The sequence below is a fragment of the Oncorhynchus keta genome, unplaced genomic scaffold (genome assembly GCF_023373465.1).
Source record: "Oncorhynchus keta strain PuntledgeMale-10-30-2019 unplaced genomic scaffold, Oket_V2 Un_contig_16716_pilon_pilon, whole genome shotgun sequence".
NCBI lineage: Eukaryota > Metazoa > Chordata > Actinopteri > Salmoniformes > Salmonidae > Oncorhynchus > Oncorhynchus keta.
In genome coordinates, this window is record NW_026280075.1 from 60001 (window position 1) to 85651 (window position 25651).

Below are 25651 nucleotides of genomic sequence, written 5' to 3' on the forward strand. Positions count from 1 at the left end.
ACATTGGAGGTTAAATACATTGACTTTACATTGAGGTTAAATACATTGACTTTACATTGAGGTTAAATACATTGACTTTACATTGAGGTTAAATACATTGACTTTACATTGAGGTTAAATACATTGACTTTACATTGAGGTTAAATACATTGACTTTACATTGGAGGTTAAATACATTGACTTTACATTGAGGTTAAATACATTGACTTTACATTGGAGGTTAAATACATTGACTTTACATTGGAGGTTAAATACATTGACTTTACATTAAGGTTAAATACATTGACTTTACATTGGAGGTTAAATACATTGACTTTACATTGGAGGGTAAATACATTGACTTTACATTGGAGGTTAAATACATTGACTTTACATTGGAGGTTAAATACATTGACTTTACATTGAGGTTAAATACATTGACTTTACATTGGAGGGTAAATACATTGACTTTACATTGGAGGTTAAATACATTGACTTTACATTGAGGTTAAATACATTGAGGTTAAATACATTGACTTTACATTGGAGGTTAAATACATTGACTTTACATTGGAGGTTAAATACATTGACTTTACATTGAGGTTAAATACATTGACTTTACATTGGAGGTTAAATACATTGAGGTTATATACATTGACTTTACATTGAGGTTAAATAGATTGACTTTACATTGAGGTTAAATACATTGAGGTTAAATACATTGACTTTACATTGAGGTTAAATACATTGAGGTTAAATACATTGACTTTACATTGAGGTTAAATACATTGAGGTTAAATACATTGACTTTACATTGGAGGTTAAATAAATTGACTTTACATTGAGGTTAAATACATTGAGGTTATATACATTGACTTTGCATTGAGGTTAAATACATTGACTTTACATTGAGGTTAAATACATTGACTTTACATTGGAGGTTAAATACATTGACTTTACATTGGAGGTTAAATACATTGACTTTACATTGGAGGTTAAATACATTGGCTTTACATTGGAGGTTAAATACATTGACTTTACATTGAGGTTAAATACATTGAGGTTATATATATTGACTTTACATTGAGGTTAAATACATTGAGGTTATATACATTGACTTTACATTGAGGTTAAATACATTGACTTTACATTGAGGTTAAATACATTGAGGTTAAATACATTGACTTTACATTGAGGTTAAATACATTGAGGTTAAATACATTGACTTTACATTGAGGTTAAATACATTGACTTTACATTGAGGTTAAATACATTGAGGTTAAATACATTGACTTTACATTGAGGTTAAATACATTGAGGTTAAATACATTGACTTTACATTGAGGTTAAATACATTGACTTTACATTGAGGTTAAATACATTGACTTTACATTGAGGTTAAATACATTGAGGTTAAATACATTGACTTTACATTGAGGTTAAATACATTGACTTTACATTGAGGTTAAATACATTGACTTTACATTGAGGTTAAATACATTGACTTTACATTGAGGTTAAATACATTGAGGTTAAGTACATTGACTTTACATTGAGGTTAAATACATTGAGGTTAAATACATTGACTTTACATTGAGGTTAAATACATTGAGGTTAAATACATTGACTTTACATTGGAGGTTAAATGCATTGACTTTACATTGACGTTAAATACATTGACTTTACATTGACGTTAAATACATTGACTTTACATTGGACGTTAAATACATTGAGGTTATATATATTGACTTTACATTGAGGTTAAATACATTGAGGTTATATACATTGACTTTACATTGAGGTTAAATACATTGACTTTACATTGAGGTTAAATACATTGAGGTTAAATACATTGACTTTACATTGAGGTTAAATACATTGAGGTTAAATACATTGACTTTACATTGAGGTTAAGTACATTGACTTTACATTGAGGTTAAATACATTGACTTTACATTGAGGTTAAATACATTGAGGTTATATAACATTGACTTTACATTGAGGTTAAGTACATTGACTTTACATTGAGGTTAAATACATTGACTTTACATTGAGGTTAAATGCATTGAGGTTAAATACATTGACTTTACATTGGAGGTTAAATACATTGACTTTACATTGAGGTTAAATACATTGACTTTACATTGGAGGTTAAATACATTGACTTTACATTGAGGTTAAATACATTGACTTTACATTGGAGGTTAAATACATTGACTTTACATTGGAGGTTAAATACATTGACTTTACATTGAGGTTAAATACATTGACTTTACATTGAGGTTAAATACATTGACTTTACATTGAGGTTAAATACATTGACTTTACATTGAGGTTAAATACATTGAGGTTATATACATTGAGGTTATATACATTGAGGTTATATACATTGACTTTACATTGAGGTTATATACATTGAGGTTATATACATTGAGGTTATATACATTGAGGTTATATACATTGACTTTACATTGAGGTTAAATACATTGACTTTACATTGAGGTTAAATACATTGACTTTACATTGGAGGTTAAATACATTGACTTTACATTGAGGTTAAATACATTGACTTTACATTGGAGGTTAAATACATTGACTTTACATTGGAGGTTAAATACATTGACTTTACATTGGAGGTTAAATACATTGACTTTACATTGAGGTTAAATACATTGACTTTACATTGAGGTTAAATACATTGACTTTACATTGAGGTTAAATACATTGACTTTACATTGAGGTTAAATACATTGTCTTTACACTGGAGGTTAAATACATTGACTTTACATTGAGGTTAAATACATTGACTTTACATTGAGGTTAAATACATTGACTTTACATTGAGGTTAAATACATTGACTTTACATTGAGGTTAAATACATTGTCTTTACACTGGAGGTTAAATACATTGACTTTACATTGAGGTTAAATACATTGACTTTACATTGAGGTTAAATACATTGACTTTACATTGAGGTTAAATACATTGACTTTACATTGAGGTTAATTACATTGACTTTACATTGAGGTTAAATACATTGACTTTACATTGGAGGTTAAATACATTGACTTTACATTGAGGTTAAATACATTGACTTTACATTGGAGGTTAAATACATTGACTTTACATTGGAGGTTAAATACATTGACTTTACATTAAGGTTAAATACATTGACTTTACATTGGAGGTTAAATACATTGACTTTACATTGGAGGGTAAATACATTGACTTTACATTGGAGGTTAAATACATTGACTTTACATTGGAGGTTAAATACATTGACTTTACATTGAGGTTAAATACATTGACTTTACATTGGAGGGTAAATACATTGACTTTACATTGGAGGTTAAATACATTGACTTTACATTGAGGTTAAATACATTGAGGTTAAATACATTGACTTTACATTGGAGGTTAAATACATTGACTTTACATTGGAGGTTAAATACATTGACTTTACATTGAGGTTAAATACATTGAGGTTATATACATTGACTTTGCATTGAGGTTAAATACATTGAGGTTAAATACATTGACTTTACATTGGAGGTTAAATACATTGACTTTACATTGGAGGTTAAATACATTGACTTTACATTGGACGTTAAATACATTGAGGTTATATACATTGACTTTACATTGAGGTTAAATACATTGACTTTACATTGAGGTTAAATACATTGAGGTTAAATACATTCACTTTACATTGAGGTTAAATACATTGACTTTACATTGAGGTTAAATACATTGACTTTACATTGGAGGTTAAATACATTGACTTTACATTGGAGGTTAAATACATTGACTTTACATTGAGGTTAAATAGATTGACTTTACATTGAGGTTAAATACATTGAGGTTAAATACATTGACTTTACATTGAGGTTAAATACATTGAGGTTAAATACATTGACTTTACATTGAGGTTAAATACATTGAGGTTAAATACATTGACTTTACATTGGAGGTTAAATACATTGACTTTACATTGGAGGTTAAATACATTGACTTTACATTGAGGTTAAATACATTGACTTTACATTGAGGTTAAATACATTGACTTTACATTGAGGTTAAATACATTGACTTTACATTGAGGTTAAATACATTGACTTTACATTGAGGTTAAATACATTGACTTTACATTGGAGGTTAAATACATTGACTTTACATTGAGGTTAAATACATTGACTTTACATTGGAGGTTAAATACATTGACTTTACATTGGAGGTTAAATACATTGACTTTACATTAAGGTTAAATACATTGACTTTACATTGGAGGTTAAATACATTGACTTTACATTGGAGGGTAAATACATTGACTTTACATTGGAGGTTAAATACATTGACTTTACATTGGAGGTTAAATACATTGACTTTACATTGAGGTTAAATACATTGACTTTACATTGGAGGTAAATACATTGACTTTACATTGGAGGTTAAATACATTGACTTTACATTGAGGTTAAATACATTGAGGTTAAATACATTGACTTTACATTGGAGGTTAAATACATTGACTTTACATTGGAGGTTAAATACATTGACTTTACATTGAGGTTAAATACATTGAGGTTATATACATTGACTTTGCATTGAGGTTAAATACATTGAGGTTAAATACATTGACTTTACATTGGAGGTTAAATACATTGACTTTACATTGGAGGTTAAATACATTGACTTTACATTGGACGTTAAATACATTGAGGTTATATACATTGACTTTACATTGAGGTTAAATACATTGACTTTACATTGAGGTTAAATACATTGAGGTTAAATACATTCACTTTACATTGAGGTTAAATACATTGACTTTACATTGAGGTTAAATACATTGACTTTACATTGGAGGTTAAATACATTGACTTTACATTGGAGGTTAAATACATTGACTTTACATTGAGGTTAAATAGATTGACTTTACATTGAGGTTAAATACATTGAGGTTAAATACATTGACTTTACATTGAGGTTAAATACATTGAGGTTAAATACATTGACTTTACATTGAGGTTAAATACATTGAGGTTAAATACATTGACTTTACATTGGAGGTTAAATAAATTGACTTTACATTGAGGTTAAATACATTGAGGTTATATACATTGACTTTGCATTGAGGTTAAATACATTGACTTTACATTGAGGTTAAATACATTGACTTTACATTGGAGGTTAAATACATTGACTTTACATTGGAGGTTAAATACATTGACTTTACATTGGAGGTTAAATACATTGGCTTTACATTGGAGGTTAAATACATTGACTTTACATTGAGGTTAAATACATTGACTTTACATTGAGGTTAAATACATTGACTTTACATTGAGGTTAAATACATTGACTTTACATTGAGGTTAAATACATTGAGGTTAAGTACATTGACTTTACATTGAGGTTAAATACATTGAGGTTAAATACATTGACTTTACATTGAGGTTAAATACATTGAGGTTAAATACATTGACTTTACATTGGAGGTTAAATGCATTGACTTTACATTGGACGTTAAATACATTGACTTTACATTGGACGTTAAATACATTGACTTTACATTGGACGTTAAATACATTGAGGTTATATATATTGACTTTACATTGAGGTTAAATACATTGAGGTTATATACATTGACTTTACATTGAGGTTAAATACATTGACTTTACATTGAGGTTAAATACATTGAGGTTAAATACATTGACTTTACATTGAGGTTAAATACATTGAGGTTAAATACATTGACTTTACATTGAGGTTAAATACATTGACTTTACATTGAGGTTAAATACATTGACTTTACATTGAGGTTAAATACATTGACTTTACATTGAGGTTAAATACATTGAGGTTAAGTACATTGACTTTACATTGAGGTTAAATACATTGAGGTTAAATACATTGACTTTACATTGAGGTTAAATACATTGAGGTTAAATACATTGACTTTACATTGGAGGTTAAATGCATTGACTTTACATTGACGTTAAATACATTGACTTTACATTGACGTTAAATACATTGACTTTACATTGGACGTTAAATACATTGAGGTTATATATATTGACTTTACATTGAGGTTAAATACATTGAGGTTATATACATTGACTTTACATTGAGGTTAAATACATTGACTTTACATTGAGGTTAAATACATTGAGGTTAAATACATTGACTTTACATTGAGGTTAAATACATTGAGGTTAAATACATTGACTTTACATTGAGGTTAAGTACATTGACTTTACATTGAGGTTAAATACATTGACTTTACATTGAGGTTAAATACATTGAGGTTATATAACATTGACTTTACATTGAGGTTAAGTACATTGACTTTACATTGAGGTTAAATACATTGACTTTACATTGAGGTTAAATGCATTGAGGTTAAATACATTGACTTTACATTGGAGGTTAAATACATTGACTTTACATTGAGGTTAAATACATTGACTTTACATTGGAGGTTAAATACATTGACTTTACATTGAGGTTAAATACATTGACTTTACATTGGAGGTTAAATACATTGACTTTACATTGGAGGTTAAATACATTGACTTTACATTGAGGTTAAATACATTGACTTTACATTGAGGTTAAATACATTGACTTTACATTGAGGTTAAATACATTGACTTTACATTGAGGTTAAATACATTGAGGTTATATACATTGAGGTTATATACATTGAGGTTATATACATTGACTTTACATTGAGGTTATATACATTGAGGTTATATACATTGAGGTTATATACATTGACTTTACATTGAGGTTAAATACATTGACTTTACATTGAGGTTAAATACATTGACTTTACATTGGAGGTTAAATACATTGACTTTACATTGAGGTTAAATACATTGACTTTACATTGGAGGTTAAATACATTGACTTTACATTGGAGGTTAAATACATTGACTTTACATTGGAGGTTAAATACATTGACTTTACATTGAGGTTAAATACATTGACTTTACATTGAGGTTAAATACATTGACTTTACATTGAGGTTAAATACATTGACTTTACATTGAGGTTAAATACATTGAGGTTATATACATTGAGGTTATATACATTGAGGTTATATACATTGACTTTACATTGAGGTTATATACATTGAGGTTATATACATTGAGGTTATATACATTGACTTTACATTGAGGTTAAATACATTGAGGTTATATACATTGACTTTACATTGAGGTTAAATACATTGAGATTAAATACATTGACTTTACATTGAGGTTAAATACATTGACTTTACATTGAGGTTAAATACATTGAGGTTATATACATTGACTTTACATTGAGGTTAAGTACATTGACTTTACATTGGAGGTTAAATACATTGACTTTACATTGAGGGTAAATACATTGACTTTACATTGGAGGTTAAATACATTGACTTTACATTGGAGGTTAAATACATCGACTTTACATTGAGGTTAAATACATTGACTTTACATTGAGGTTAAATACATTGACTTTACATTGAGGTGAAATACATTGACTTTACATTGGAGGTTAAATACATTGACTTTACATTGGAGGTTAAATACATTGACTTTACATTGAGGTTAAATACATTGACTTTACATTGGAGGTTAAATACATTGACTTTACATTGAGGTTAAATACATTGACTTTACATTGGAGGTTAAATACATTGACTTTACATTGGAGGTTAAATACATTGACTTTACATTGGAGGTTAAATACATTGACTTTACATTGAGGTTAAATACATTGACTTTACATTGGAGGTTAAATACATTGAGTTTACATGGAGGTTAAATACATTGACTTTACATTGAGGTTAAATACATTGACTTTACATTGAGGTTAAATACATTGACTTTACATTGGAGGTTAAATACATTGACTTTACATTGAGGTTAAATACATTGACTTTACATTGGAGGTTAAATACATTGACTTTACATGGAGGTTAAATACATTGACTTTACATTGAGATTAAATACATTGACTTTACATTGAGGTTAAATACATTGACTTTACATTGAGGTTAAATACATTGACTTTACATTGAGGTTAAATACATTGAGGTTAAATACATTGACTTTACATTGGAGGTTAAATACATTGACTTTACATTGAGGTTAAATACATTGAGGTTAAATACATTGACTTTACATTGAGGTTAAATACATTGACTTTACATTGAGGTTAAATACATTGACTTTACATTGGAGGTTAAATACATTGACTTTACATTGAGGTTAAATACATTGACTTTACATTGGAGGTTAAATACATTGACTTTACATTGAGGTTAAATACATTGACTTTACATTGAGGTTAAATACATTGACTTTACATTGAGGTTAAATACATTGACTTTACATTGAGGTTAAATACATTGAGGTTATATACATTGAGGTTATATACATTGAGGTTATATACATTGACTTTACATTGAGGTTATATACATTGAGGTTATATACATTGAGGTTAAATACATTGACTTTACATTGAGGTTAAATACATTGACTTTACATTGAGGTTAAATACATTGAGGTTATATACATTGAGGTTATATACATTGAGGTTATATACATTGAGGTTATATACATTGAGGTTATATACATTGAGGTTATATACATTGACTTTACATTGAGGTTAAATACATTGAGGTTAAGTACATTGACTTTACATTGAGGTTAAATACATTGAGGTTAAATACATTGACTTTACATTGAGGTTAAATACATTGAGGTTAAATACATTGACTTTACATTGAGGTTAAATGCATTGACTTTACATTGGACGTTAAATACATTGACTTTACATTGGACGTTAAATACATTGACTTTACATTGACGTTAAATACATTGAGGTTATATATATTGACTTTACATTGAGGTTAAATACATTGAGGTTATATACATTGACTTTACATTGAGGTTAAATACATTGACTTTACATTGAGGTTAAATACATTGAGGTTAAATACATTGACTTTACATTGAGGTTAAATACATTGAGGTTAAATACATTGACTTTACATTGAGGTTAAATACATTGACTTTACATTGAGGTTAAATACATTGACTTTACATTGAGGTTAAATACATTGACTTTACATTGAGGTTAAATACATTGAGGTTAAGTACATTGACTTTACATTGAGGTTAAATACATTGAGGTTAAATACATTGACTTTACATTGAGGTTAAATACATTGAGGTTAAATACATTGACTTTACATTGGAGGTTAAATGCATTGACTTTACATTGGACGTTAAATACATTGACTTTACATTGGACGTTAAATACATTGACTTTACATTGGACGTTAAATACATTGAGGTTATATATATTGACTTTACATTGAGGTTAAATACATTGAGGTTATATACATTGACTTTACATTGAGGTTAAATACATTGACTTTACATTGAGGTTAAATACATTGAGGTTAAATACATTGACTTTACATTGAGGTTAAATACATTGAGGTTAAATACATTGACTTTACATTGAGGTTAAGTACATTGACTTTACATTGAGGTTAAATACATTGACTTTACATTGAGGTTAAATACATTGAGGTTATATAACATTGACTTTACATTGAGGTTAAGTACATTGACTTTACATTGAGGTTAAATACATTGACTTTACATTGAGGTTAAATGCATTGAGGTTAAATACATTGACTTTACATTGGAGGTTAAATACATTGACTTTACATTGAGGTTAAATACATTGACTTTACATTGGAGGTTAAATACATTGACTTTACATTGAGGTTAAATACATTGACTTTACATTGGAGGTTAAATACATTGACTTTACATTGGAGGTTAAATACATTGACTTTACATTGAGGTTAAATACATTGACTTTACATTGAGGTTAAATACATTGACTTTACATTGAGGTTAAATACATTGACTTTACATTGAGGTTAAATACATTGAGGTTATATACATTGAGGTTATATACATTGAGGTTATATACATTGACTTTACATTGAGGTTATATACATTGAGGTTATATACATTGAGGTTATATACATTGAGGTTATATACATTGACTTTACATTGAGGTTAAATACATTGACTTTACATTGAGGTTAAATACATTGACTTTACATTGGAGGTTAAATACATTGACTTTACATTGAGGTTAAATACATTGACTTTACATTGGAGGTTAAATACATTGACTTTACATTGGAGGTTAAATACATTGACTTTACATTGGAGGTTAAATACATTGACTTTACATTGAGGTTAAATACATTGACTTTACATTGAGGTTAAATACATTGACTTTACATTGAGGTTAAATACATTGACTTTACATTGAGGTTAAATACATTGAGGTTATATACATTGAGGTTATATACATTGAGGTTATATACATTGACTTTACATTGAGGTTATATACATTGAGGTTATATACATTGAGGTTATATACATTGACTTTACATTGAGGTTAAATACATTGAGGTTATATACATTGACTTTACATTGAGGTTAAATACATTGAGATTAAATACATTGACTTTACATTGAGGTTAAATACATTGACTTTACATTGAGGTTAAATACATTGAGGTTATATACATTGACTTTACATTGAGGTTAAGTACATTGACTTTACATTGGAGGTTAAATACATTGACTTTACATTGAGGGTAAATACATTGACTTTACATTGGAGGTTAAATACATTGACTTTACATTGGAGGTTAAATACATCGACTTTACATTGAGGTTAAATACATTGACTTTACATTGAGGTTAAATACATTGACTTTACATTGAGGTGAAATACATTGACTTTACATTGGAGGTTAAATACATTGACTTTACATTGGAGGTTAAATACATTGACTTTACATTGAGGTTAAATACATTGACTTTACATTGAGGTTAAATACATTGACTTTACATTGAGGTTAAATACATTGACTTTACATTGGAGGTTAAATACATTGACTTTACATTGGAGGTTAAATACATTGACTTTACATTGGAGGTTAAATACATTGACTTTACATTGAGGTTAAATACATTGACTTTACATTGGAGGTTAAATACATTGAGTTTACATGGAGGTTAAATACATTGACTTTACATTGAGGTTAAATACATTGACTTTACATTGAGGTTAAATACATTGACTTTACATTGGAGGTTAAATACATTGACTTTACATTGAGGTTAAATACATTGACTTTACATTGGAGGTTAAATACATTGACTTTACATGGAGGTTAAATACATTGACTTTACATTGAGATTAAATACATTGACTTTACATTGAGGTTAAATACATTGACTTTACATTGAGGTTAAATACATTGACTTTACATTGAGGTTAAATACATTGAGGTTAAATACATTGACTTTACATTGGAGGTTAAATACATTGACTTTACATTGAGGTTAAATACATTGAGGTTAAATACATTGACTTTACATTGAGGTTAAATACATTGACTTTACATTGAGGTTAAATACATTGACTTTACATTGGAGGTTAAATACATTGACTTTACATTGGAGGTTAAATACATTGACTTTACATTGGAGGTTAAATACATTGACTTTACATTGAGGTTAAATACATTGACTTTACATTGAGGTTAAATACATTGACTTTACATTGAGGTTAAATACATTGACTTTACATTGAGGTTAAATACATTGAGGTTATATACATTGAGGTTATATACATTGAGGTTATATACATTGACTTTACATTGAGGTTATATACATTGAGGTTATATACATTGAGGTTAAATACATTGACTTTACATTGAGGTTAAATACATTGACTTTACATTGAGGTTAAATACATTGAGGTTATATACATTGAGGTTATATACATTGAGGTTATATACATTGAGGTTATATACATTGAGGTTATATACATTGAGGTTATATACATTGACTTTACATTGAGGTTAAATACATTGAGGTTATATACATTGACTTTACATTGAGGTTAAATACATTGAGGTTAAATACATTGACTTTACATTGAGGTTAAATACATTGACTTTACATTGAGGTTAAATACATTGAGGTTATATACATTGACTTTACATTGAGGTTAAGTACATTGACTTTACATTGGAGGTTAAATACATTGACTTTACATTGAGGGTAAATACATTGACTTTACATTGAGGTTAAATACATTGACTTTACATTGGAGGTTAAATACATCGACTTTACATTGAGGTTAAATACATTGACTTTACATTGAGGTTAAATACATTGACTTTACATTGAGGTTAAATACATTGACTTTACATTGGAGGTTAAATACATTGACTTTACATTGGAGGTTAAATACATTGACTTTACATTGAGGTTAAATACATTGACTTTACATTGGAGGTTAAATACATTGACTTTACATTGAGGTTAAATACATTGACTTTACATTGAGGTTAAATACATTGACTTTACATTGGAGGTTAAATACATTGACTTTACATTGCAGGTTAAATACATTGACTTTACATTGAGGTTAAATACATTGACTTTACATTGGAGGTTAAATACATTGAGTTTACATGGAGGTTAAATACATTGACTTTACATTGAGGTTAAATACATTGACTTTACATTGAGGTTAAATACATTGACTTTACATTGAGGTTAAATCCATTGACTTTACATTGGAGGTTAAATACATTGACTTTACATTGAGGTTAAATACATTGACTTTACATTGGAGGTTAAATACATTGACTTTACATGGAGGTTAAATACATTGACTTTACATTGAGATTAAATACATTGACTTTACATTGAGGTTAAATACATTGACTTTACATTGAGGTTAAATACATTGACTTTACATTGAGGTTAAATACATTGAGGTTAAATACATTGACTTTACATTGGAGGTTAAATACATTGACTTTACATTGAGGTTAAATACATTGAGGTTAAATACATTGACTTTACATTGAGGTTAAATACATTGACTTTACATTGAGGTTAAATACATTGACTTTACATTGGAGGTTAAATACATTGACTTTACATTGGAGGTTAAATACATTGACTTTACATTGGAGGTTAAATACATTGACTTTACATTGAGGTTAAATACATTGACTTTACATTGAGGTTAAATACATTGACTTTACATTGAGGTTAAATACATTGACTTTACATTGAGGTTAAATACATTGAGATTATATACATTGAGGTTATATACATTGAGGTTATATACATTGACTTTACATTGAGGTTATATACATTGAGGTTATATACATTGACTTTACATTGAGGTTAAGTACATTGACTTTACATTGAGGTTAAATACATTGAGGTTATATACATTGACTTTACATTGAGGTTAAATACATTGAGGTTAAATACATTGACTTTACATTGAGGTTAAATACATTGACTTTACATTGAGGTTAAATACATTGACTTTACATTGGAGGTTAAATACATTGACTTTACATTGGAGGTTAAATACATTGACTTTACATTGGAGGTTAAATACATTGACTTTACATTGAGGTTAAATACATTGACTTTACATTGAGGTTAAATACATTGACTTTACATTGAGGTTAAATACATTGACTTTACATTGAGGTTAAATACATTGAGATTATATACATTGAGGTTATATACATTGAGTTTATATACATTGACTTTACATTGAGGTTATATACATTGAGGTTATATACATTGACTTTACATTGAGGTTAAGTACATTGACTTTACATTGAGGTTAAATACATTGAGGTTATATACATTGACTTTACATTGAGGTTAAATACATTGAGGTTAAATACATTGACTTTACATTGAGGTTAAATACATTGAGGTTATATACATTGACTTTACATTGAGGTTAAATACATTGACTTTACATTGAGGTTAAATACATTGAGGTTATATACATTGACTTTACATTGAGGTTAAGTACATTGACTTTACATTGAGGTTAAATACATTGACCTTACATTGAGGTTAAATACATTGACTTTACATTGGAGGTTAAATACATTGACTTTACATTGGAGGTTAAATACATTGACTTTACATTGGAGGTTAAATACATTGACTTTACATTGAGGTTAAATACATTGACTTTACATTGAGGTTAAATACATTGACTTTACATTGAGGTTAAATACATTGACTTTACATTGGAGGTTAAATACATTGACTTTACATTGGAGGTTAAATACATTGACTTTACATTGGAGGTTAAATACATTGACTTTACATTGGAGGTTAAATACATTGACTTTACATTGAGGTTAAATACATTGACTTTACATTGAGGTTAAATACATTGAGGTTATATACATTGACTTTACATTGAGGTTAAGTACATTGACTTTACATTGAGGTTAAATACATTGACTTTACATTGAGGTTAAATACATTGACTTTACATTGGAGGGTAAATACATTGACTTTACATTGAGGGTAAATACATTGACTTTACATTGAGGTTAAATACATTGACTTTACATTGAGGTTAAATACATTGACTTTACATTGGAGGTTAAATACATTGACTTTACATTGGAGGTTAAATACATTGACTTTACATTGGAGGTTAAATACATTGACTTTACATTGAGGTTAAATACATTGACTTTACATTGAGGTTAAATACATTGACTTTACATTGAGGTTAAATACATTGACTTTACATTGGAGGTTAAATACATTGACTTTACATTGGAGGTTAAATACATTGACTTTACATTGGAGGTTAAATACATTGACTTTACATTGGAGGTTAAATACATTGACTTTACATTGAGGTTAAATACATTGACTTTACATTGAGGTTAAGTACATTGACTTTACATTGAGGTTAAATACATTGAGGTTATATACATTGACTTTACATTGAGGTTAAATACATTGAGGTTAAATACATTGACTTTACATTGAGGTTAAATACATTGAGGTTATATACATTGACTTTACATTGAGGTTAAATACATTGACTTTACATTGAGGTTAAATACATTGAGGTTATATACATTGACTTTACATTGAGGTTAAGTACATTGACTTTACATTGAGGTTAAATACATTGACTTTACATTGAGGTTAAATACATTGACTTTACATTGGAGGTAAATACATTGACTTTACATTGAGGGTAAATACATTGACTTTACATTGAGGTTAAATACATTGACTTTACATTGAGGTTAAATACATTGACTTTACATTGGAGGTTAAATACATTGACTTTACATTGGAGGTTAAATACATTGACTTTACATTGGAGGTTAAATACATTGACTTTACATTGAGGTTAAATACATTGACTTTACATTGAGGTTAAATACATTGACTTTACATTGAGGTTAAATACATTGACTTTACATTGGATGTTAAATACATTGACTTTACATTGGAGGTTAAATACATTGACTTTACATTGGAGGTTAAATACATTGACTTTACATTGGAGGTTAAATACATTGACTTTACATTGAGGTTAAATACATTGACTTTACATTGAGGTTAAATACATTGACTTTACATTGAGGTTAAATACATTGACTTTACATTGGAGGTTAAATACATTGACTTTACATTGGAGGTTAAATACATTGACTTTACATTGGAGGTTAAATACATTGACTTTACATTGAGGTTAAATACATTGACTTTACATTGGAGGTTAAATACATTGACTTTACATGGAGGTTAAATACATTGACTTTACATTGAGATTAAATACATTGACTTTACATTGAGGTTAAATACATTGACTTTACATTGAGGTTAAATACATTGACTTTACATTGAGGTTAAATACATTGAGGTTAAATACATTGACTTTACATTGGAGGTTAAATACATTGACTTTACATTGAGGTTAAATACATTGAGGTTAAATACATTGACTTTACATTGAGGTTAAATACATTGACTTTACATTGAGGTTAAATACATTGACTTTACATTGGAGGTTAAATACATTGACTTTACATTGGAGGTTAAATACATTGACTTTACATTGGAGGTTAAATACATTGACTTTACATTGAGGTTAAATACATTGACTTTACATTGAGGTTAAATACATTGACTTTACATTGAGGTTAAATACATTGAGGTTATATACATTGACTTTACATTGAGGTTAAGTACATTGACTTTACATTGAGGTTAAATACATTGACTTTACATTGAGGTTAAATACATTGACTTTACATTGGAGGGTAAATACATTGACTTTACATTGAGGTAAATACATTGACTTTACATTGAGGTTAAATACATTGAGGTTAAATACATTGACTTTACATTGGAGGTTAAATACATTGACTTTACATTGGAGGTTAAATACATTGACTTTACATTGGAGGTTAAATACATTGACTTTACATTGAGGTTAAATACATTGACTTTACATTGAGGTTAAATACATTGACTTTACATTGAGGTTAAATACATTGACTTTACATTGGAGGTTAAATACATTGACTTTACATTGGAGGTTAAATACATTGACTTTACATTGGAGGTTAAATACATTGACTTTACATTGGAGGTTAAATACATTGACTTTACATTGAGGTTAAATACATTGACTTTACATTGAGGTTAAGTACATTGACTTTACATTGAGGTTAAATACATTGAGGTTATATACATTGACTTTACATTGAGGTTAAACACATTGAGGTTAAATACATTGACTTTACATTGAGGTTAAATACATTGAGGTTATATACATTGACTTTACATTGAGGTTAAATACATTGACTTTACATTGAGGTTAAATACATTGAGGTTATATACATTGACTTTACATTGAGGTTAAGTACATTGACTTTACATTGAGGTTAAATACATTGACTTTACATTGAGGTTAAATACATTGACTTTACATTGGAGGGTAAATACATTGAGGGTAAATACATTGACTTTACATTGAGGTTAAATACATTGACTTTACATTGAGGTTAAATACATTGACTTTACATTGGAGGTTAAATACATTGACTTTACATTGGAGGTTAAATACATTGACTTTACATTGGAGGTTAAATACATTGACTTTACATTGAGGTTAAATACATTGACTTTACATTGAGGTTAAATACATTGACTTTACATTGAGGTTAAATACATTGACTTTACATTGGAGGTTAAATACATTGACTTTACATTGGAGGTTAAATACATTGACTTTACATTGGAGGTTAAATACATTGACTTTACATTGGAGGTTAAATACATTGACTTTACATTGAGGTTAAATACATTGACTTTACATTGAGGTTAAATACATTGACTTTACATTGAGGTTAAATACATTGACTTTACATTGGAGGTTAAATACATTGACTTTACATTGGAGGTTAAATACATTGACTTTACATTGGAGGTTAAATACATTGACTTTACATTGAGGTTAAATACATTGACTTTACATTGGAGGTTAAATACATTGACTTTACATGGAGGTTAAATACATTGACTTTACATTGAGATTAAATACATTGACTTTACATTGAGGTTAAATACATTGACTTTACATTGAGGTTAAATACATTGACTTTACATTGAGGTTAAATACATTGAGGTTAAATACATTGACTTTACATTGGAGGTTAAATACATTGACTTTACATTGAGGTTAAATACATTGAGGTTAAATACATTGACTTTACATTGAGGTTAAATACATTGACTTTACATTGAGGTTAAATACATTGACTTTACATTGGAGGTTAAATACATTGACTTTACATTGGAGGTTAAATACATTGACTTTACATTGGAGGTTAAATACATTGACTTTACATTGAGGTTAAATACATTGACTTTACATTGAGGTTAAATACATTGACTTTACATTGAGGTTAAATACATTGAGGTTATATACATTGAGGTTATATACATTGAGGTTATATACATTGACTTTACATTGAGGTTATATACATTGAGGTTATATACATTGAGGTTATATACATTGAGGTTAAATACATTGACTTTACATTGAGGTTAAGTACATTGACTTTACATTGAGGTTAAATACATTGAGGTTATATACATTGACTTTACATTGAGGTTAAATACATTGAGGTTAAATACATTGACTTTACATTGAGGTTAAATACATTGAGGTTATATACATTGACTTTACATTGAGGTTAAATACATTGACTTTACATTGAGGTTAAATACATTGAGGTTATATACATTGACTTTACATTGAGGTTAAGTACATTGACTTTACATTGAGGTTAAATACATTGACTTTACATTGAGGTTAAATACATTGACTTTACATTGGAGGGTAAATACATTGACTTTACATTGGAGGGTAAATACATTGACTTTACATTGAGGGTAAATACATTGACTTTACATTGAGGTTAAATACATTGACTTTACATTGGAGGTTAAATACATTGACTTTACATTGGAGGTTAAATACATTGACTTTACATTGGAGGTTAAATACATTGACTTTACATTGAGGTTAAATACATTGAGGTTATATACATTGAGGTTATATACATTGAGGTTATATACATTGACTTTACATTGAGGTTATATACATTGAGGTTATATACATTGAGGTTATATACATTGAGGTTATATACATTGACTTTACATTGAGGTTAAATACATTGAGGTTAAATACATTGACTTTACATTGAGGTTAAATACATTTAGGTTATATACATTGACTTTACATTGAGGTTAAATACATTGACTTTACATTGGAGGTTAAATACATTGACTTTACATTGAGGTTAAATACATTGACTTTACATTGAGGTTAAATACATTGACTTTACATTGAGGTTAAATACATTGAGGTTATATACATTGAGGTTATATACATTGAGGTTATATACATTGACTTTACATTGAGGTTATATACATTGAGGTTATATACATTGAGGTTATATACATTGAGGTTAAATACATTGACTTTACATTGAGGTTAAGTACATTGACTTTACATTGAGGTTAAATACATTGAGGTTATATACATTGACTTTACATTGAGGTTAAATACATTGAGGTTAAATACATTGACTTTACATTGAGGTTAAATACATTGAGGTTATATACATTGACTTTACATTGAGGTTAAATACATTGACTTTACATTGAGGTTAAATACATTGAGGTTATATACATTGACTTTACATTGAGGTTAAGTACATTGACTTTACATTGAGGTTAAATACATTGACTTTACATTGAGGTTAAATACATTGACTTTACATTGAGGTTAAATACATTGACTTTACATTGGAGGTTAAATACATTGACTTTACATTGGAGGTTAAATACATTGACTTTACATTGGAGGTTAAATACATTGACTTTACATTGAGGTTAAATACATTGACTTTACATTGGAGGTTAAATACATTGACTTTACATTGGAGGTTAAATACATTGACTTTACATTGAGATTAAATACATTGACTTTACATTGAGGTTAAATACATTGACTTTACATTGAGGTTAAATACATTGACTTTACATTGAGGTTAAATACATTGAGGTTAAATACATTGACTTTACATTGAGGTTAAATACATTGACTTTACATTGAGGTTTACATTGAGGTTAAATACATTGACTTTACATTGAGGTTAAATACATTGACTTTACATTGAGGTTAAATACATTGACTTTACATTGGAGGTTAAATACATTGACTTTACATTGGAGGTTAAATACATTGACTTTACATTGGAGGTTAAATACATTGACTTTACATTGAGGTTAAATACATTGACTTTACATTGAGGTTAAATACATTGACTTTACATTGAGGTTAAATACATTGAGGTTATATACATTGAGGTTATATACATTGAGGTTATATACATTGACTTTACATTGAGGTTATATACATTGAGGTTATATACATTGAGGTTATATACATTGAGGTTAAATACATTGACTTTACATTGAGGTTAAGTACATTGACTTTACATTGAGGTTAAATACATTGAGGTTATATACATTGACTTTACATTGAGGTTAAATACATTGAGGTTAAATACATTGACTTTACATTGAGGTTAAATACATTGAGGTTATATACATTGACTTTACATTGAGGTTAAATACATTGACTTTACATTGAGGTTAAATACATTGAGGTTATATACATTGACTTTACATTGAGGTTAAGTACATTGACTTTACATTGAGGTTAAATACATTGACTTTACATTGAGGTTAAATACATTGACTTTACATTGGAGGGTAAATACATTGACTTTACATTGGAGGGTAAATACATTGACTTTACATTGAGGGTAAATACATTGACTTTACATTGAGGTTAAATACATTGACTTTACATTGAGGTTAAATACATTGACTTTACATTGGAGGTTAAATACATTGACTTTACATTGGAGGTTAAATACATTGACTTTACATTGAGGTTAAATACATTGAGGTTATATACATTGAGGTTTATACATTGAGGTTATATACATTGACTTTACATTGAGGTTAAATACATTGAGGTTATATACATTGAGGTTATATACATTGAGGTTATATACATTGACTTTACATTGAGGTTAAATACATTGAGGTTAAATACATTGACTTTACATTGAGGTTAAATACATTTAGGTTATATACATTGACTTTACATTGAGGTTAAATACATTGACTTTACATTGGAGGTTAAATACATTGACTTTACATTGAGGTTAAATACATTGACTTTACATTGAGGTTAAATACATTGACTTTACATTGAGGTTAAATACATTGAGGTTATATACATTGAGGTTATATACATTGAGGTTATATACATTGACTTTACATTGAGGTTATATACATTGAGGTTATATACATTGAGGTTATATACATTGAGGTTAAATACATTGACTTTACATTGAGGTTAAGTACATTGACTTTACATTGAGGTTAAATACATTGAGGTTATATACATTGACTTTACATTGAGGTTAAATACATTGAGGTTAAATACATTGACTTTACATTGAGGTTAAATACATTGAGGTTATATACATTGACTTTACATTGAGGTTAAATACATTGACTTTACATTGAGGTTAAATACATTGAGGTTATATACATTGACTTTACATTGAGGTTAAGTACATTGACTTTACATTGAGGTTAAATACATTGACTTTACATTGAGGTTAAATACATTGACTTTACATTGGAGGGTAAATACATTGACTTTACATTGGAGGGTAAATACATTGACTTTACATTGAGGGTAAATACATTGACTTTACATTGAGGTTAAATACATTGACTTTACATTGAGGTTAAATACATTGACTTTACATTGAGGTTAAATACATTGACTTTACATTGGAGGTTAAATACATTGACTTTACATTGAGGTTAAATACATTGAGGTTATATACATTGAGGTTATATACATTGAGGTTATATACATTGACTTTTACATTGAGGTTATATACATTGACTTTACATTGAGGTTATATACATTGAGGTTATATACATTGAGGTTATATACATTGAGGTTATATACATTGACTTTACATTGAGGTTAAATACATTGAGGTTAAATACATTGACTTTACATTGAGGTTAAATACATTTAGGTTATATACATTGACTTTACATTGAGGTTAAATACATTGACTTTACATTGAGGTTAAATACATTGAGGTTATATACATTGACTTTACATTGAGGTTAAATACATTGAGGTTATATACATTGACTTTACATTGGAGGTTAAATACATTGACTTTACATTGAGGTTAAATACATTGACTTTACATTGAGGTTAAATACATTGACTTTACATTGGAGGTTAAATACATTGACTTTACATTGGAGGTTAAATACATTGACTTTACATTGGAGGGTAAATACATTGACTTTACATTGAGGGTAAATACATTGACTTTACATTGAGGTTAAATACATTGACTTTACATTGAGGTTAAATACATTGACTTTACATTGAGGTTAAATACATTGACTTTACATTGAGGTTAAATACATTGTCTTTACATTGGAGGTTAAATACATTGACTTTACATTGAGGTTAAATACATTGACTTTACATTGAGGTTAAATACATTGACTTTACATTGAGGTTAAATACATTGACTTTACATTGAGGTTAAATACATTGACTTTACATTGAGGTTAATTACATTGACTTTACATTGAGGTTAAATACATTGACTTTACATTGAGGTTAAATACATCGACTTTACATTGAGGTTAAATACATTGACTTTACATTGAGGTTAAATACATTGTTGCTTAACTGAAACAGACTTGACTTTGTATTTGACTTGATTTGACTTGATTTGGGGAGTTTTAGTTTGATTCTGTATACCACCACCTGTTGTAAATACACATCATTCTGTACATGACAGTCCTTCAATTGATTGACTCCACATTCTTATCGGCAGACTCAACAGCCTTGGTTTCTCAAATGACTGCCTCGCCTGGTTCACCAACTACTTCTCTGATAGAGTTCAGTGTGTCAAATCGGATGGCCTGTTGTCCGGACCTCTGGCAGTCTCTATGGGGGTGCCACAGGGTTCAATTCTCAGGCCGACTCTCTTCTCTGTATACATCAATGATGTCGCTCTTGCTGCTGGTGAGTCTGATCCACCTCTACGCAGACGACACCATTCTGTTTACTTCTGGCCCTTCTTTAGACACTGTGTTAACTAACCTCCAGACGAGCTTCAATGCCATACAACTCTCCTTCCGTGGCCTCCAACTGCTTTTAAATGCTAGTAAAACTAAATGCATTCTCTTCAACCGATTGCTGCCCACACCTGCCCGCCCGTCCAGCATCACCACTCTGGACGGCTCTGACTTAGAATACGTGGACAACTATAAATACCTAGGTGTCTGGTTAGACTGTAAACTCTCCTTCCAGACCCATATCAAACATCTCCAATCCAAAGTTAAATCTAGAATTGGCTTCCTATTTCGCAACAAAGCATCCTTCACTCATGCTGCCAAACATACCCTCGTAAAACTGACCATCCTACCGATCCTCGACTTCTGCGATGTCATTTATAAAATAGCCTCCAACACTCTACTCAGCAAACTGGATGCAGTTTATCACAGTGCAATCCGTTTTGTTACTAAAGCACCTTATACCACCCACCACTGCGACCTGTATGCTCTAGTCGGCTGGCCTTCGCTACATATTCGTCGCCAAACCCATTGGCTCAAGGTCACCTATAAGTCTATGCTAGGTAAAGCTCCGCCTTATCTCAGTTCACTGGTCACGATAACAACACCCACCCGTAGCACACGCTCCAGCAGGTATATCTCACTGGTCATCCCCATAGACAATTCCTCCTTTGGCTGCCTTTCCTTCCAGTTCTCTGCTGCCAATGACTGAAACGAATTGCAAAAATCGCTGAAGCTGGAGACTCATATCTCCCTCACTAGCTTTAAACATCAGCTAACCGATCGCTGCAGCTGTACATAGCCCATCTGTAAATAGCCCACCCAATCTACCTACCTCATCCCCATATTGTTTTAATTTACTTTCTGCTCTTTTGCACACCAGTATTTCTACTTGCACATCATCATCTGCTCATCTATAACTCCAGTGTTAATTTGCTAAATTGTAAATACTTCACTACTATGGCCTATTTATTGCCTTACCTCCATTTGCAGACACTGTATATAGACTTTATTTTTCTTCTATTGTGTTATTGACTTGTTTATTGTTTATTCCATCTGTAACTCTGTGTTGTTTGTGTTGCACTGCTTTGCTTTATCTTGGCCAGGTCACAGTTGTAAATGAGAACTTGTTCTCAACTAGCCTACCTGGTTAAATAAAGGTGAAATAAAAACATATATGACCACTAGATGGCAGCATTCAACACTGGGTATCACTATCAACACACCTTCTGTCTCAGTATGACCACTAGATGGCAGCATTCAGCACTGGGTATCACTATCAACACACCTTCTGTCTCAGTATGACCACTAGATGGCAGCATTCAGCACTGGGTATCACTATCAACACACCTTCTGTCTCTGTATGACCACTAGATGGCAGCATTCAGCACTGGGTATCACTATCAACACACCTGTCTCAGTATGACCACTAGATGGCAGCATTCAGCACTGGGTATCACTATCAACACACCTTCTGTCTCAGTATGACCACTAGATGGCAACATTCAACACTGGGTATCACTATCAACACACCTTCTGTCTCAGTATGACCACTAGATGGCAGCATTCAGCACTGGGTATCACTATCAACACACCTTCTGTCTCAGTATGACCACTAGATGGCAGCATTCAACACTGGGTATCACTATCAACACACCTTCTGTCTCAGTATGACCACTAGATGGCAGCATTCAACACTGGGTATCACTATCAACACACCTTCTGTCTCAGTATGACCACTAGATGGCAGCATTCAGCACTGGGTATCACTATCAACACACCTTCTGTCTCAGTATGACCACTAGATGGCAACATTCAACACTGGGTATCACTATCAACACACCTTCTGTCTCAGTATGACCACTAGATGGCAGCATTTAGCACTGGGTATCACTATCAACACACCTTCTGTCTCAGTATGACCACTAGATGGCAGCATTCAACACTGGGTATCACTATCAACACACCTTCTGTCTCAGTATGACCACTAGATGGCAGCATTCAACACTGGGTATCACTATCAACACACCTTCTGTCTCAGTATGACCACTAGATGGCAGCATTCAACACTGGGTATCACTATCAACACACCTTCTGTCTCTCCCCTCACACACCAACACACACACGCTTACACAAGGCTGTGTGGGGAGTGTTTTTCTACACACACATAACCGTCAGACACTTTGTCACACACCCCTGAGCAGAACACAAGTCAAAGAAGGCATTGTGACTGAGCAGTAAATCTGATTACTATCACATATTTCAGAGATAGACATGTGATTCTCTCTCTCCCTCTCACACACACACACACACACACACACACACACACACACACACACACACACACACACACACACACACACACACACACACACACACACACACACACACACACACACACACACACTCTCCCTCTTACCTGTGCGTCAGCCTCTATGTTCCCCTCCTGTACCCCCTGCTGTCTGCTGGCCTGAGAGGAGAGAGAGCACATCTATCAGATCTATGTCCCACACATCTATATCTGTTAGATCTATGTCCCACACATCTATCTGTCAGACCCACACATCTATATCTGTCAGATCTATGTCCCACACATCTATATCTGTCAGATCTATGTCCCACACATCTATATCTGTCAGATCTATGTCCCACACATCTATATCTGTCAGATCTATGTCCCACACATCTATATCTGTCAGATCTATGTCCCACACATCTATATCTGTCAGATCCATGTCCCACACATCTATATCTGTCAGATCTATGTCCCACACATCTATATCTGTCAGATCTATGTCCCACACATCTATATCTGTCAGATCTATGTCCCACACATCTATATCTGTCAGATCTATGTCCCAAACATCTATATCTGTCAGATCCATGTCCCACACATCTTTATCTATCAGATCCATGTCCCACACATCTATATCTGTCAGATCCATGTCCCACACATCTATATCTGTCAGATCCATGT

General features: G+C 30.1%; 2 long non-coding RNA genes across 10 annotated transcripts in view; one reads left to right on the forward strand and one right to left on the reverse strand.

The window, feature by feature from the left end:
• Positions 1-22195, forward strand: part of LOC127919448 (uncharacterized) — a 22642-nt gene extending 447 nt beyond the window's left edge. For 3 of the 4 annotated variants that reach the window (XR_008103000.1, XR_008102999.1, XR_008102997.1), the window contains 2 exons: positions 2616-2746; positions 22057-22195. This is a non-coding gene — a long non-coding RNA (uncharacterized LOC127919448). Of the gene's footprint in view, positions 1-2615; positions 2747-2798; positions 2878-22056 lie in introns of all 4 variants that reach the window. The other variant, XR_008102998.1, reaches the window with a different exon arrangement.
• A 150-nt stretch (positions 22196-22345) lies between these two features.
• Positions 22346-25015, reverse strand: LOC127919446 (uncharacterized). Of its 6 annotated transcripts, XR_008102992.1 has the most exons (4): positions 24580-25015; positions 24208-24455; positions 24087-24145; positions 22346-24027 (listed from the first exon to the last, which is right to left on the reverse strand). It is a non-coding gene; the product is annotated as an uncharacterized LOC127919446 (long non-coding RNA). The 6 variants fall into 6 exon arrangements; XR_008102994.1 differs by lacking the exon at positions 24087-24145 and having other exon boundaries at positions 22346-24086; positions 24642-25015; XR_008102996.1 differs by lacking the exon at positions 24087-24145 and having other exon boundaries at positions 22346-23962.
• Between the last annotated feature and the right edge of the window lie 636 nt (positions 25016-25651).